At 40.0% G+C, this 13,827-nt stretch overlaps 1 protein-coding gene across 7 annotated transcripts in view; it reads left to right on the top strand.

The window, feature by feature from the left end:
- The window catches only part of kazn (kazrin, periplakin interacting protein), a 218,017-nt gene that overhangs the window by 135,928 nt on the left and 68,262 nt on the right, over window positions 1-13,827 (top strand).

Below are 13,827 nucleotides of genomic sequence, written 5' to 3'. Positions count from 1 at the left end.
TTTTACTCAGTGTATTCAAAGCTGTATTTCCCCACTCATGCTCAAAAGTAATTAAACGGTTTCCATAATTAATACTTTTTACCCCCAAGTTTCTGTTCTTTCCTACTCATAGTACATTGTTTCCAGACGCACAAACCAAGCTGCTGTTTTTTATGATAGTTTCTCTTTAAACATACATTTCTTTGACCTGCCTAGCATGGTTTATTGTAACACTTTTGTTGGCAACGAGGAGATTAACCTACATTGTCTTTTTGGAACAGACAATCAGAAGGAATTTGCTGTGGGAAACACATGAGTGTAGTCAAGCTCAAATGCCTCCAGCCCCAGTGACGTGCTTATTAGAAAAACAACCTACTGCTTTAGAAAATGTTTTGCTCGCTTCGTGTAGCCAATTGCCTTTAGTTGATAAAACTTGTTGGCAATTTTTACTAGTTTGTTGACCTTGTTGAGCAACTAGTTGGAAAGCCGTTTTCACCAGTTTAAAAGAGAAGGAAATACTAATAAAGAGTTAATCTCAAGATGCAGTTCTCTCAATAGTGCCTTTAAGTCTCCCCATATTTCTCCCGTTCAGATGATCAGAAGCCAAACAGGAAGAAAAAATGCTGAGCTGTGTAAAGCAAGTTCCCATAATGCCTCACTCCTGCACCAAGACTCAGACCAGTGTACATGCTCAGTTAGAATATGAGGAAGCTTCCTGCTGATTGGCTCAGATCCACATTCCTAAGAGGGTGGGGAGTGAGTTCTTAGCATTCTTGAGGGAGGGGAGAGAGGAGAGAGCTGCGTGTCTCTGGCACAGGAAACCAAAGAGTCAAGAAATCCTGTTTCTTTTGACAGAGAACTCAGTACAGCGTTTCTGTGAGTGCTTATGGCTGTATTTACATAGACCTTCCTGATAAAGCTTACTTAGTTTTTACCTTTCTTTCTCCTTTAAGCCCTAATATTTGTTAGCCTGTGTGTTTATGTACAGACCGGGTCAAGAGATTACTTTTAGGAGTAATAGCTCCCACTCTTGTCACTTTCTGTAGGAGTGACTTCCGTCTGCATGTAAGTGCTACTTTTCATCTTAAAGGAGAAGGAAAGGCTAAGTCACTTGGGGATGCCAAAATGTTAGGCACCCCCAAATGACTTAAATCGCTTACCTTGTACCCTGGGCTGGTGCCCCTGTACAGAGAGGACAGCACCAGCCCGGGTAGCAGCAGTGCTTCCTCCTTCCTGGTTCGCGTGCGCACGCATGTGCAGTAGAGTGAAAAAGCCGAACTTAAACTATAAAGTCGGCTTTTCACTCTAATGCACATGCGACTGTCCGAAGGAGGAAGCACTCGCTACAGGTACCCCGGGCTGGTGTAATTTTCTCCTAACAGGGGCACCAGCTGGGGTAAAAGGTAGTCGATTAAAGTCACTTGGGGGTGCCTAACATTTTGGCTTTTGACTTAGCCTTTCCTTGTCCTTTAAGTTAGAAAGTGGTTGTTTTATGTAGCTGCTCTGTCATGATTTGGTAAGGTGTTGTCCATCTGTCCATGCACCAGCAGAATCCCTGGCAATTCTTTGCTAGTCTCTTTGCTAGTCAGTTCTGTTCCCTCCATTTTGCTTGAACACAGGCAGCAAGCAGATGACCACAATGATTCTGCAATATGTGTTATTGCCTGATAACAATTGTTATAAATGTATAGTCTTTGTATGAGTGGTCAGTCTCCATCCATTCCTCCTCTACAAAGGCGAAGGTGTCCATAGCAGCAGAATAGTGTTCATTAAAGTGCTCTGAGTTGTTCATTATTTTGAAGCAATTTCTGCTTGCTAGACTATACAAACACAGCTAGCTTGTTTCTGTCTAGCCGTCTCCCTCTTGTTTTATGGGTGTACTGCAACAGCTATATTCTCAGCAATGTTCTAGTCTGGCTCTTTTTCAAATGTTAACCTTGATGCAATTAGTCAGTCTGTAATAAGTGAGAAATCACGTGTTCAGACTAAAACTCTGTAGGTATTTTGTTATTATTACAGGTATAGGACCCATTATCCAGAATGCTCGGGACCAAGGGTATTCCGGATAAGGGGTCTTTCCGTAATTTGGATCTCAACACCTTAAGTCTACTAAAAAATCAATAAAACATTAATTAAACCCAATAGGATTGTTTTGCATCCAATAAGGATTATTTAAATCTTAGTTGGGATCAATTCCAAGGTACCGTTTTATTTCTACATAGAAAAAGGAAATTAGTTTTACAATTCTGAATTATTTGATTATAATGGAGTCTATGGGAGACGGGCTTTCCGTAATTCGGAGCTTTCTGGATAACGGGTTTCCGGATAAGGGGTCCGATACCTGTATTAGTATTATGTCCACATACTCTGCAGTGCCATACAATAGAAGGTTGTATACATCAAATATTTAAATACTAAAAGATACAGAAGTTAAAGAGGGCCCTGCTCAACTGAGCTTGCAGTCATAGGGTTGGGCCATTACATCACTGTCCAGAATATCTAAAATACCCTCTTAAGCTGCTAAATACTTATTAAGGGTTAGAAGGAAAGTTTGAAATCATTGAGGGTATCAAAAGTTAGCTCCCCCCAGTGGTTTAATTACTCACCTGATACCCCAGACCAGTGCTCCAGCTTCTTGTGTGGGTGCACATGTGCAGTAAAGTAAAAAACCGAACTGTAACAAAAAAGCTGTATTTTTTTCACTCTACTGAGCATGCATTGGCCCTGGGGTAGTGAATAAAGACGAAGTGGAAGATGAGGATCACTCTCTGATGTTCGCTGAGAAGAGCCCCTGGCAAGGGCCCAGAGTAAGTAAATGCAGTCACTGTGGGGGTTCCTAGCTTTTGGCACCCCAGTGATATTAACTTTCCTTCTCCTTTAATGTTATAAACATTGTCTAGAAAAATAAGAGATTTTACTTGAGAAGGCACGGCTTAGCTAGTAAATTTTGTTTAGTTTTCAAATAGCTGAAATGTTCCAAATGCTTTAAATTGAACATAATTCTACGCAACTTTGCAATACACGTTCATTATAAATATGTAATAGTTTTTGTTATTTATATAATTGCAACTAAAAGCAGTGTTAGTCTGCCCTTTTCTATTCTCTGCCCTGGTGGCTCTGGCTTGTGAAAGAATGTAAGACATGCCAGCAGATTGACAGAGGAGACTGGCTTTTGCAACATTGTATAAACAGTCTTAACTAGGAAATAAGCAAATACTGCCTTTAATAGCAATTACATTTAGAAATAACTTTTAAAATTTCCAAAAATTCAAGTTGTTTAGAATTGTGTTGTGTGTTTTGTTTTAGTTTTTTTTTTTTTAGGCACAAAATAATTTTTTTGGGTTGACATGACCCTTAAAGAAAGGTATGGCTTTTAGAGAACTGGATGCTGTATGTAAAACAAGGGCATTCCTGTGTATGAGCGGTTTTGAATTCAGAAGAAATTCTTCGCTAAAGCTGAGCAACATTTTGTCATTTTTATCATTGTTTTGCCAGCCGTGGTTTCACTGGAACCTGCAGATATTTTTTTTTTTCTTGTTCTGATGTTCACATGGCAAGCTTCCACCTATATGAATGAACAAATAAGCAGCTAAGTGCAGAACTACCTGTGCAAACCCCACCTACACCTCAACACAGAAGGCACCCAGTTTCTAAGTAGGTTTTAGTTTTCTTAGGGAACATTTATAGAAGAGAGAATATAAAGGATGTAAAATTGGATATTTTGTCAGTTTGAGGTTTCCTCTATGAACCAGTTTGTCACACTGAGCGCTTTATCAACTTTTTTGTGAGCATTGCCGTGTTGCTTAGTAATTGTGTGGATTTTTCATGAAATGCAGACATTCAAAGGCATTATTTCTGAAAATGTGTAAGTGTAGTAGCACAAATGTTGTGTTGCAATGTCTGCAGCTCTTGGTATGAGTAAACGTTGCTAACTGGCTGGTGAGAGGATTTATGTTCATCTCTTCCCTTAGGCCATTTGGATATTGATACCAATTACAAGCTTCTGTAAATAAAGTGAAGCAACATTAGCTACATAGAAACATGCTTGTCTACCAGTATGATAACTGAAATGTTTGTTTATTCTACTGTGACTGGTTTGACACATTTTAAAGGGGCAGTTCACCTGAAAATTAACTTTCTTAAAAATTTTTATTTATTGGTAGCTCTTCAGATTGCAATTTAAAATGTTTTCTGACTGCACAAGGTTAATTACCTCAGCAGTGGTTTAATGTTCACATGAAGGGAGTGGGACTGAATTGAAACAAATGCAGCACCTGGATTAATGGCAGCAGTTTTTTGCAGGATTTTTGTATTCTGCTCAACTGCATATAAAATACCTTCAGTGTTACACGACCCTAAGGTGCATGGCACCAGGTGCCACATTTTGGCACTGATGATACAGTTTACACAAGTAGCACCCACATCTGAGGGGTCAGTTTAGGGATCAGATTATATTCCATAGAAACAAAAAAACTAAGCGCTTTGTGCATTTCTATCGTAAATGCATATATTTGGTTTAGCATTTTGACTAAATCGAGGATTCCTTTTCATATTCTGCTGAATCATTAGTCTTACTTGTGGTGGACTGAAGGCAACACGTTTTTATTTCCGATTTTTTTTTTTTTTTTTTTGTAGAGAACTCATTCTTTAGCCAAATCCCTGTTTGCTAACTGACCATATGTTTAAGTTTGACTCCAATTTGTGACAGTTTCACGGCCCTGTCGCTTCCTTTGTTTTTCACTTGCTCAGACCATCTGCCAAATTGATCTGTGCTGTGTGGCCAAATTGTGTAGTGATCAACACCAAGGCCTGCAGCTTATTGTTGGATAAAACAAGGGCAGGAGCAATGCTTAGATACTTGTTGTTCAGGGGCCTTTACATCCAAGATACTGCCCCCCCCCCCCCCCCCCCCCCCCAACATTGTTCTGTGTATGGCTACCTTTTAATAGGTCCATTCAGTCTCATTTGTTCTGTTTAATCACTAAGAGGGTTAATTTTGCACAGTTAATTGCCCAGTGTGACACTAGCCTGAGAATCAGTCTGTTAATAAGTAGCTAAGAAAAGCCACATCCATGCACTTATTGAAATAACCAGTTTAATACAAAAGCTTCCAGACAATATAATACAATGCGGACATGCCAAGGTAAGCTTCAGAGAGACTTCATACAAGTTTCTATCAGTACTGCACCTGTCAGGGAGAATGACAGCCCAGCTGGGAAGGCTTCTGCCTGTTCTTTGCTCATTTATATTGGATGCCTCGCAACTGAAGCAGTCTGAACTGGCTTGAACTGAAATATCCTTTAGGGGAGATGAGCAATCATTACTCTTTACATGCAGATACTGTAGAGCAATAGGAAGCTGAGTTTGATAGAAATCAGCATGTATTTGAATTATGCTCTATGGAAAGAGCAGAAACCAGCAAGGGCAGAAGGATAATTATTTGTCATATTCTTATACCATGTTCTTTTGTGGTTTAAATAAAAAATGACTAGAATGATAATATGAGCATTTTCTAAGCCCCATCATTGCAGGTTTAATTAGGGTTTTTATGGCATGTTGTTTCCGTGCCAGCACTGAGAGTTAAGTCCACAAGTTGCACTACACAGGGTAAAGCTGGCCATTGACGCACCGATACTATCGTACGAAACCTGGTTTCGTGCGATATTCGGTGCGTGTATGGCATGTCGGCGAGTCGACCGATATCGCAGGAAGCTGCTGATATCGGTCGACTCGCCAATCGGACCGGTTAAAAAATTTTGATCGGGCACCATAGAAGGCGCCTGACCAAAATCTGCCGTCAGGGCTGAATCGGCAGAAGGAGGTAGAAATCCTTTTGTTTCTACCTCCTTATCTGCTGTTTCAGCCCTGACGGTGTGTGGCGGATCTGACGGTGTTTCGTGCGACCGATGGTCACACGAAACATCGTCAGATCGCCACGTGTGTGGCCACCTTTAGAAGACATCCCTCTGGTGGGTTTTTGTGCTGCACTGTTTCTCTGCTGCCACTAACAATATCTCATTATGATTAGAATGTATTGCAGGTATTTGGTGTCCACAAATCCTACTTGTTGCCTCAACTTTTCTGTTTAAATAAAACTTGTGCAAGAAAGCTGTGATTCTAGGTGCAATTCCAGCTAGAGCACTGTCTCCAAGTAGATGTTTTTTTTTTTTTTTACCTGCATCCAAAAACATACATACAGGTATAGGGTCATTTAGTTTCTAAAAAAAAAAATGACTATCGTCTGTGTGTAAATGCAATAGGGATATAAGATTGTAAGCTCCCCTGGGGAAGACACTGATGTGAATGATGTATAAGCTCTGTAAAATGCTGCAGAATATGTTGGTGCTACATAAGTAAATGAAGAATAATCTGCCATACTTGCAGTATGGTGCAACTGCAGAATAGTGGACAGCAGCATAAATAGAGGTTACTGGGCCCCACAGAAAATTAAGTATGTGGAAATTTGCTCATTACTCTTAACACTCCTGGGCCTCCTTGCAGGTTGCAGGGTTTGCTTTCTTTGTAGTTATGGCCCTGATAGTGGATCAGCTTATTGTATACACAGAATATTCCTTTTCTTGTTAGCATTTTGAATGGCAGCTACTATAGTGTTTGCTTCATTTAGACATTGTTCATAGAATTTATTATAACAGTCTTGTTTTACTGATGATCACTATTAATGTATACTTGTATAAACATGTATACAGACCTGAAATGTGGACAGTCAACACAACTATGAACATATGCAAAAAAAAAAAAAAAAAAAGGTAAATCCTGTGTAGGCACAATGTAATATCAAGGTACCTTGTCTTCCATTCATGTCTGATTGTGTGTTATGTACATTATGTACATAACTTTATGTACATTACATTTTTGTCAGTGCATGCTATGATTTCTATTAAGGAGCTGTTACTCCTGTTATGCAGGATGTAAGAAGGCAGTTTATACATAAATACATAAGAGCCATTGGAGCATCTTGTTTAAACCAAAGAGCTCTTTATATCTGACTGCTGATATCCCCCCCCCCCCCCCCAAACAAAAAAAAAAGATGAAAGCATCTCTTTTACAGCAATATCCTTTATTAATGCACAGACATCTGATGATCGGGTCTGGGGCGGGCTATTTCCCTAGGCTGAATTTCCATGTGTAGTTAAGAGCTACGGTTCTAAGATTTGTGCTGGCAGTTTTGTAATTGAAACTCCTTGATTTCCTTCTTCACCATTATGTGGAGAGCGCGGCTGTGTAACAAATCTCCTTCTCTTGGCAGGAGCAGACAACTTCATTCGCTTTTAATAACAGCAATTGGTAATTATAACCCTGAGTTTTATAGGCTGTATGATCACGATCTAAGCCAGGATGTAAATATGAGTTTAAAAAGTATGCATCAGTGCAGCGTCCTAGCTGCCTTTCTGGAGAAGCACTTCTGTTTTACAGTAAGTCTCTCCCAGCATAGGTTTAATTATCAGTACCAAAAGGGCATCATTTTTCTCCAGAGGGACAGTATACACTTTTGGCCACCATAAGCCATATGAATAGGACTTAAACTAAATTTTATATTTAAAGGGGCAAAGTCAAATAAATAGGAGTAAGATAAGAAATACTAGCGTATTTGATATTGATCAAGGAACACCTTAGATCTCTGCTACCGCGGGTTAGTCGCCCGCGATAGATCTCGGCTACCGTGGGCGATTAACTGCTCCAAAATGCCTTTTCACTGGTAACAGGCCCACACATCATTTTGACTTTCCGAATTTGCTAGCAGAAGGAAACTTAATCGCCCACTGTAGCTGAGATCTGTCGCAGGCGACTAGCTTGCTCCGTGGGCCATCAGCCTAAGAGGATGCAATTATATTAGGCGTTTAATTGCCATTACCATATACTCTCATCATTGTTATCTATTGATTTCTTACTGTTACGTTGCTGCTGCAGCATGTTTCCAGAACAGCTCAAAAGACAACCCAATGTGCTGTGCACTATGAAAAAAATTCCAGGGGCGTTGTAAAACTTTTTTTGGATTTTATCATTCATTTAATTTGCTAAAAGGCATGCATATGTGTGTGATCACCTGTTGGTAGAGCCCTTCTTTAAAAAAAAATGAACCCCAATTACATTTTTTTTTTAATTAAAATTCATACTAATGCCTAAGGCAGGGCTGGAAATTACTTTCACTGCTCTTCCTAGTTGTCACTGCACTTCTTACATTTCCCTCATAACTGAACAGCCAGTGCATGGTTTTGGGCATCAGGTCCCCCATTCTGGTCCATACACAAGATCTGGGGATAATACAATGCTTGTCTTAATAACCATGTTCACCTGCCTACTTGCTGTGGTTGTGAATTCCAAGACTGGAAGAAATCTGATTTAAATATATTATTTAAATATAATTTAATATAGCTAAGTATTGTTTATTTTGCTTGACAAACACAATATAAAATAATTTGGAATCTTTGATTAGGGTGACCGATCCCCTTTAAGCAGATCATATGGGCATTGGTAAGTCAGTAAAGCTCACCTAACATGCATTGTGGGAGATACTCCAATAAAAATAAACCCATGGGGATAATTTTATCATGAAATGACTAAAATACCTTTTTGCCTTCATAGAGCAATATAATCTCTGACATGGGAATACACTTGTATTTTTAGTAAGCAGGAAAAGCCACACATAATTTCTATTGTTGAACTTTGCTGAACAGTTAGCAGTACAGTCACTGTTATTAGGCTTCAGGTCAAGTGTTTTTTTTCTCTTGGTGGCTGCAAAATTTGTCACCTTCATATGTTTTGATGAAGATGGTTGCTTCATTTCTGTGGTTTTTTTGTTAGATCAAGACAGCCTTTCAAAATGCTGCTTTATAAATATATCTGTATAAAAATATTTGCAACCTGCTTAATTATGAAGATTACAGTAAGGAAAGTGGGATTCCTTCCTCAGGATGCACAAAATCCATCAGCATTGTATTTGTTTTTACTTTCCCAACAACCCTACATTTATTAAGGCTAAATTTTGTAAACTTAGGGCTGTAGGCCAATTTTAGTTCTACTGCCAGCAACAGAACAGTTCTGATTCTCTGCAGATTAAACAGTGAGGTGTAAAATGTAATGCTTGAATGGAGCGTTAAATGGGGGTGTTAAAGGCAGCTATACATGCACTGTTTCTTCCATACTATAGGAATATTTCTCCTCCAGTCTGTACTCACTCCTGCTATGTGTGTGTGCACATTTGTGAATACCACACCCTTGTTTGGGTGATGATGGAAGGGTTTTCGTATTGTTGCTTGTGGGAGGGGCAGACATTATGGACCAGATTTGGGTCACCTCTTGCTCCAGCTGATACAAGCTACATAAGCAACAGGGGGATCTGGCACTGTCTAGGTGACTATGGTATACTGCAAGCTCTGCTGAGGTATAGGAAGTTTCAGCAGTGCCATCTGCCATGGGCTCTGTCAAGTAGCAAGACAGATGGCTAGATAGGACAGATGGCCAAATGCCCCAGTTCAACAGGTTGCTGCAAAAGTAGGACTTCCTAAAGCAGCTCCAAGCTTGAGTTTTTTCATCTTTGTTGTTTCATCCCAGTATAGAAAATTGTTCCCACTGGGCTGCTGTATATATTTGTTCCCAGACTACATATATTTGTTGTCAGACTACAAAGTGGGCAATGAAGAAGGAAAGTAAAAACTACTACAATCCTTTCACATTAAATGTGAATTTGGCCCTGCATTTATATATTGCTATGTGTATTTGTTAAACATCGATTGATATTTTTTTCTTGTTATTGCGCCAAATGATAGACGTTGCACTATTTTAACTGTGGTAGATCTTATGACAGAGGCCAGGTGGCAAGAGTAGCTCACAGGGTGACAAAGTCTGGTCACCCCTGCCCTAGCACATATGAGGAAGGCTTATCCGTCTAACAGTCATCCTCGCTGGAGCTGTTTTTTGTGTTACCTTTTTCCTATTTCATGTTGTGCCCCCTAGTTCTAGGGTTCTTTTGCTTGCTAAAAATGCTTAAAGCACTAAACTCACTGGAGGATGGCAATGTATTTGGACAAAATGGTAATCTTCAACACTGGAATGGCACTTTATCTTCTATAAAGAGAGGAAAAATTGCAATGACCCATAGCACCATTTTTCCTCTAAATTTGCACGGTAAATAAATTCTGTTTCACTGAATTTAGTTTGATTAAAAAGAAACTGGCTGAGATCAAAATGCTTGACCTGTCCCTTCTTCTCAGCGAGCCCTGAGGTTTATGGCAAATGGAGTAAGGGTGGACCTTCTACATACATTTGCAACATAATTGCTGCCTTAATGTTCTCTTTTAAATCCCTAAATCCGATGATTAGAAGTTTGGAGGCGTGGCTAGAGTATGACGGATAAAAAGGCAAGACTGCAATTCATTCTTATTAGGACCCACGCCATGCGTAAATACACCCATGCCATGCACAGGAGCTAAGTGTAGCGCTTTCTGATTTATATGTCTTTTGCTATCTTCCCCTCATATCCAGAATTGAGCTTGTTGCTGTGGATACAGGGAGACTGAAACCGAGCAATGGAGTCCTGCTATTTACCTTTCCTCTAACTCCTGCATGGCAAATTTCCTGCTGCTGCTTGTGCTTTCTCATTAGCAGGGTTTAATTATCTTGCATTGCTGAATAACTGGCCTCGGTGTTCCTCTGGGACTTTTGTGACTGTAAAACCTTTTGTCCCAGCAAAAAGTGGAACATTTAGGAACTTTCCCTCAAAGGTGTTTGATTACCTTTAAGTAAACTATTGCCAAACAATAGTTTGTAATTGTCTGAAAACAATGTGTAGTACACTCAGGCATATTGTCATCTGTGGTTTTATCTTTTAACACATTGGGTTTGTCTACGAACAAGGTGCTAAGGTGCATCAATACAGTTAAGGTGGCATACACGGGCAAATGTAGACTGTCGATATCTGCCCAAAAACCTGCCAGATGTCAATGAGGCAGGTTAGATTTTCCCGTTGGATCAAGGACTGCATCAGTTTGATGAGGTGGTCCTCACCCTGACAACCTGGATCCGTACTGTTGTGATCGGATCAGCAGAGGTGTCCACTTCAAATGGCTGAGATTCTGGAAAATTTCAAAAAATGCTAAATATTGTGTAAGTGCAAACCCAGGAAATGCTTGGTAGCAATGGGAGCCAAGGGGTGGGAGCTAAAAATTGTGTAACTTCCAGGGAAATAGGGGTGGTTGGGTGGTATCAGACTGATCCAGACCTGTCCGATTAGGTGGTCATAGCGGGGAATGATCCACTCTCGGCTAAATGAGCAGGTCTTTACGTATATAGCCAGCATTTCCCCTACCAATTAATCAGGTCTTTGCTTTTGTTTTCTAAGGACTCTGGCACATGGGGAGACTAGTCGCCCGCGACAAATCTCCCCGAAATACGCGGCGCCCCACTTGATGAGAGTTGAATATATTTTGCAGTTTACTAGGTTGCTGCCCAATGACCTGTCTGCATCAGAAGTATGTGGACCTGGTCATGTGATTCCTACACTGCTCATGAGAAGTCACAGGAGGACATGACATTTTATAACCCCTCTGAAAATTTGGATAAAGCTCAAAACATAGGTGAGGGAGTGCAGCTATGATGTATATGTGAAAAATGCAGTGCAATCGGTGTCTGCACTTTACATCTGTGTAGCTCAGCATGCCTTGGCAATTGCTAACATGCTCTGGCATTAGCTGAGCAATTTGTGCTACACCTTAAAGGAACAGTAACATCAAAATATGAAAGCGTATTAAAGTAATTACAATATAATGCACTGTTATCCTGCACTGGTATAACTGGGGTGTTTGCCTCAGAAAGACTATTATAGTTTATATAAGCAAAGCTGCTGTGTAGCCTTGGGGGCAGCCATTCGAATGAGAAAAGGCACAGGTTATTTAACAGATAACAGATAAAATGCCATTGTATTCTACAGAGTTTATTTGTTATCTGCTATGTAACCTGTGCCTTTTCTCCTTTTTCCAGCTTGAATGGCTGCCCCTATGGCTACACAGCAGCTTATTTATATAAACCATAGGAGCGTTCTGTAGCAAATACACCGGTTTTACCAGTGCAGGGCAACAGTACATTACATTTTAATTTAAAACACTTTCATATTTTGGTGTTACTTGTTCCTTTAAAGGCCTGTATTGAAAAAAAATATAGTGTAAATGATTAACAAGCTTTTCTGTTGTCATAAAAACACGTCCGCTGCCCTCATTGAAAATGTACTTGTAATATATCATCAACGTGCTGTGCCAGAGGGATCCAATGGCCCTGCAGTGGTCTCAAGGCTAGTAACAATGCTATTAGGTTATAACAATTGTTACAACAATAAGGTATTGGGGCAAAGTTAGGTTTTGTTGGAGGCTCCCCTCCATATAATAGACTCCTCCACATCAGTGATATGTTTACTGCTACTTGGTTTCTGTTGATTACATTACTTATAGGGACTGAAATTACATTAATGTTAAGCACCTGACTATATTACAAGTCAGTAGTTGGTTATGAATTATATAAGCCTGGCAAGAAATTATCTAAGATAAAATATTGCCTTTTAAAGTAAGGAAAGCTGTTAAAGGAATAGTGTCATGGAAACATTTTTTTCCCCAAAATGCATCAGTTAATAGAGCTTCTCCAGCAGAATTCTGGATTGAGATCTGTTTTCAAAACACCAAACAGATTTTTTTTTTTATATTTAGTTTTGAAATTTCACATAGGGATAGCCATATTCTTCATTTCCCAGGATGCCACAGCCATTTGACTTGTGCTCTGATAAACTTCAGTCACATTTTACTGATGAGCTGTAATTTGGAGTGATATCACCCCCCTCCCAGCAGCCGATCAGCAGAACAATGGGAAGGAAGCAAGATAGCAGCTCCCAGTAGATATCAGAATAGCACTCAATAGTAAGAAATCCAAGTCCAGCTTGGGACTCCTCCAGTTACATGGGAGTAGAAGAAACAATAGGTTATCTGGAAGCAGTTCTAATGTGTAGCGCTGGCTACTTCTGAAAGCTCAGACTCAGGCACAATGCACTGACTGCCTACTCACCAATACTATAACTAAAAAAAATATATATTTGCTGGTTCAAGAATAAAATTAACAGTGTAATTTAGAAATAAAAAGTACATCATGAAAATCCTGACAGAATCCTTATCACCCCTATAATGTTTCCCCCACCAGAATTGCTTGCTAATAGAGCCATCACCGCTGGGGAAAACAGTAGTTTCGTTTTGTGTTTCGCGTTTTTTTTTTTTTTTTTTTAAATGGCTGCCCACACCTGGGGCTCCCAGTGCTGGCAGGGGCAGTTTTTTAACCATTAGCCAGCACCTCAGGTGGGAGAAACAATATAGGAGAGATAGGTGCCCTTTAAGCTTCCACTCTCTAAGCCAAATTTGTCATTGTCACTTGCTTAATCTTAGCTGGAATCTTTCAGTTTTTCTGACCCCATGATCTGTAAACTGACCTAAATGTAGCCATACACTGGCTAACCCTCTGAGTGATTGGCCCATTGTTTGATCATATGGATACAGTATAACTGGCCATACGTATGGATGGTCACATTCTACTGCTCCATTAGTCGGGGCATGAATAGCACATGGGCTTTATTATGGGAAGCACAACAGAGACCTTTTCCGCACACCCTGGCTCTCCAAAAATAATGAGCGCCCGGTGCACACTGTTGGAGGGATCGGCACCCTCCCAAAACCAACTTAGCAAAAAAAGCAGATGGCACACAGAGCTGTAAACTAGGGAAAAACCCTTTCAAAGTTTTATTGCGGAGGTGCAACGTTTCAGGGCAGAATAACTCCTTTATCAAGCATGCTTGATAAA

The sequence above is a fragment of the Xenopus tropicalis genome, chromosome 7 (assembly GCF_000004195.4).
Source record: "Xenopus tropicalis strain Nigerian chromosome 7, UCB_Xtro_10.0, whole genome shotgun sequence".
In the NCBI taxonomy this organism is placed as follows: Eukaryota; Metazoa; Chordata; class Amphibia; order Anura; family Pipidae; genus Xenopus; species Xenopus tropicalis.
This window is presented reverse-complemented; position numbering and strand designations above follow the sequence as displayed.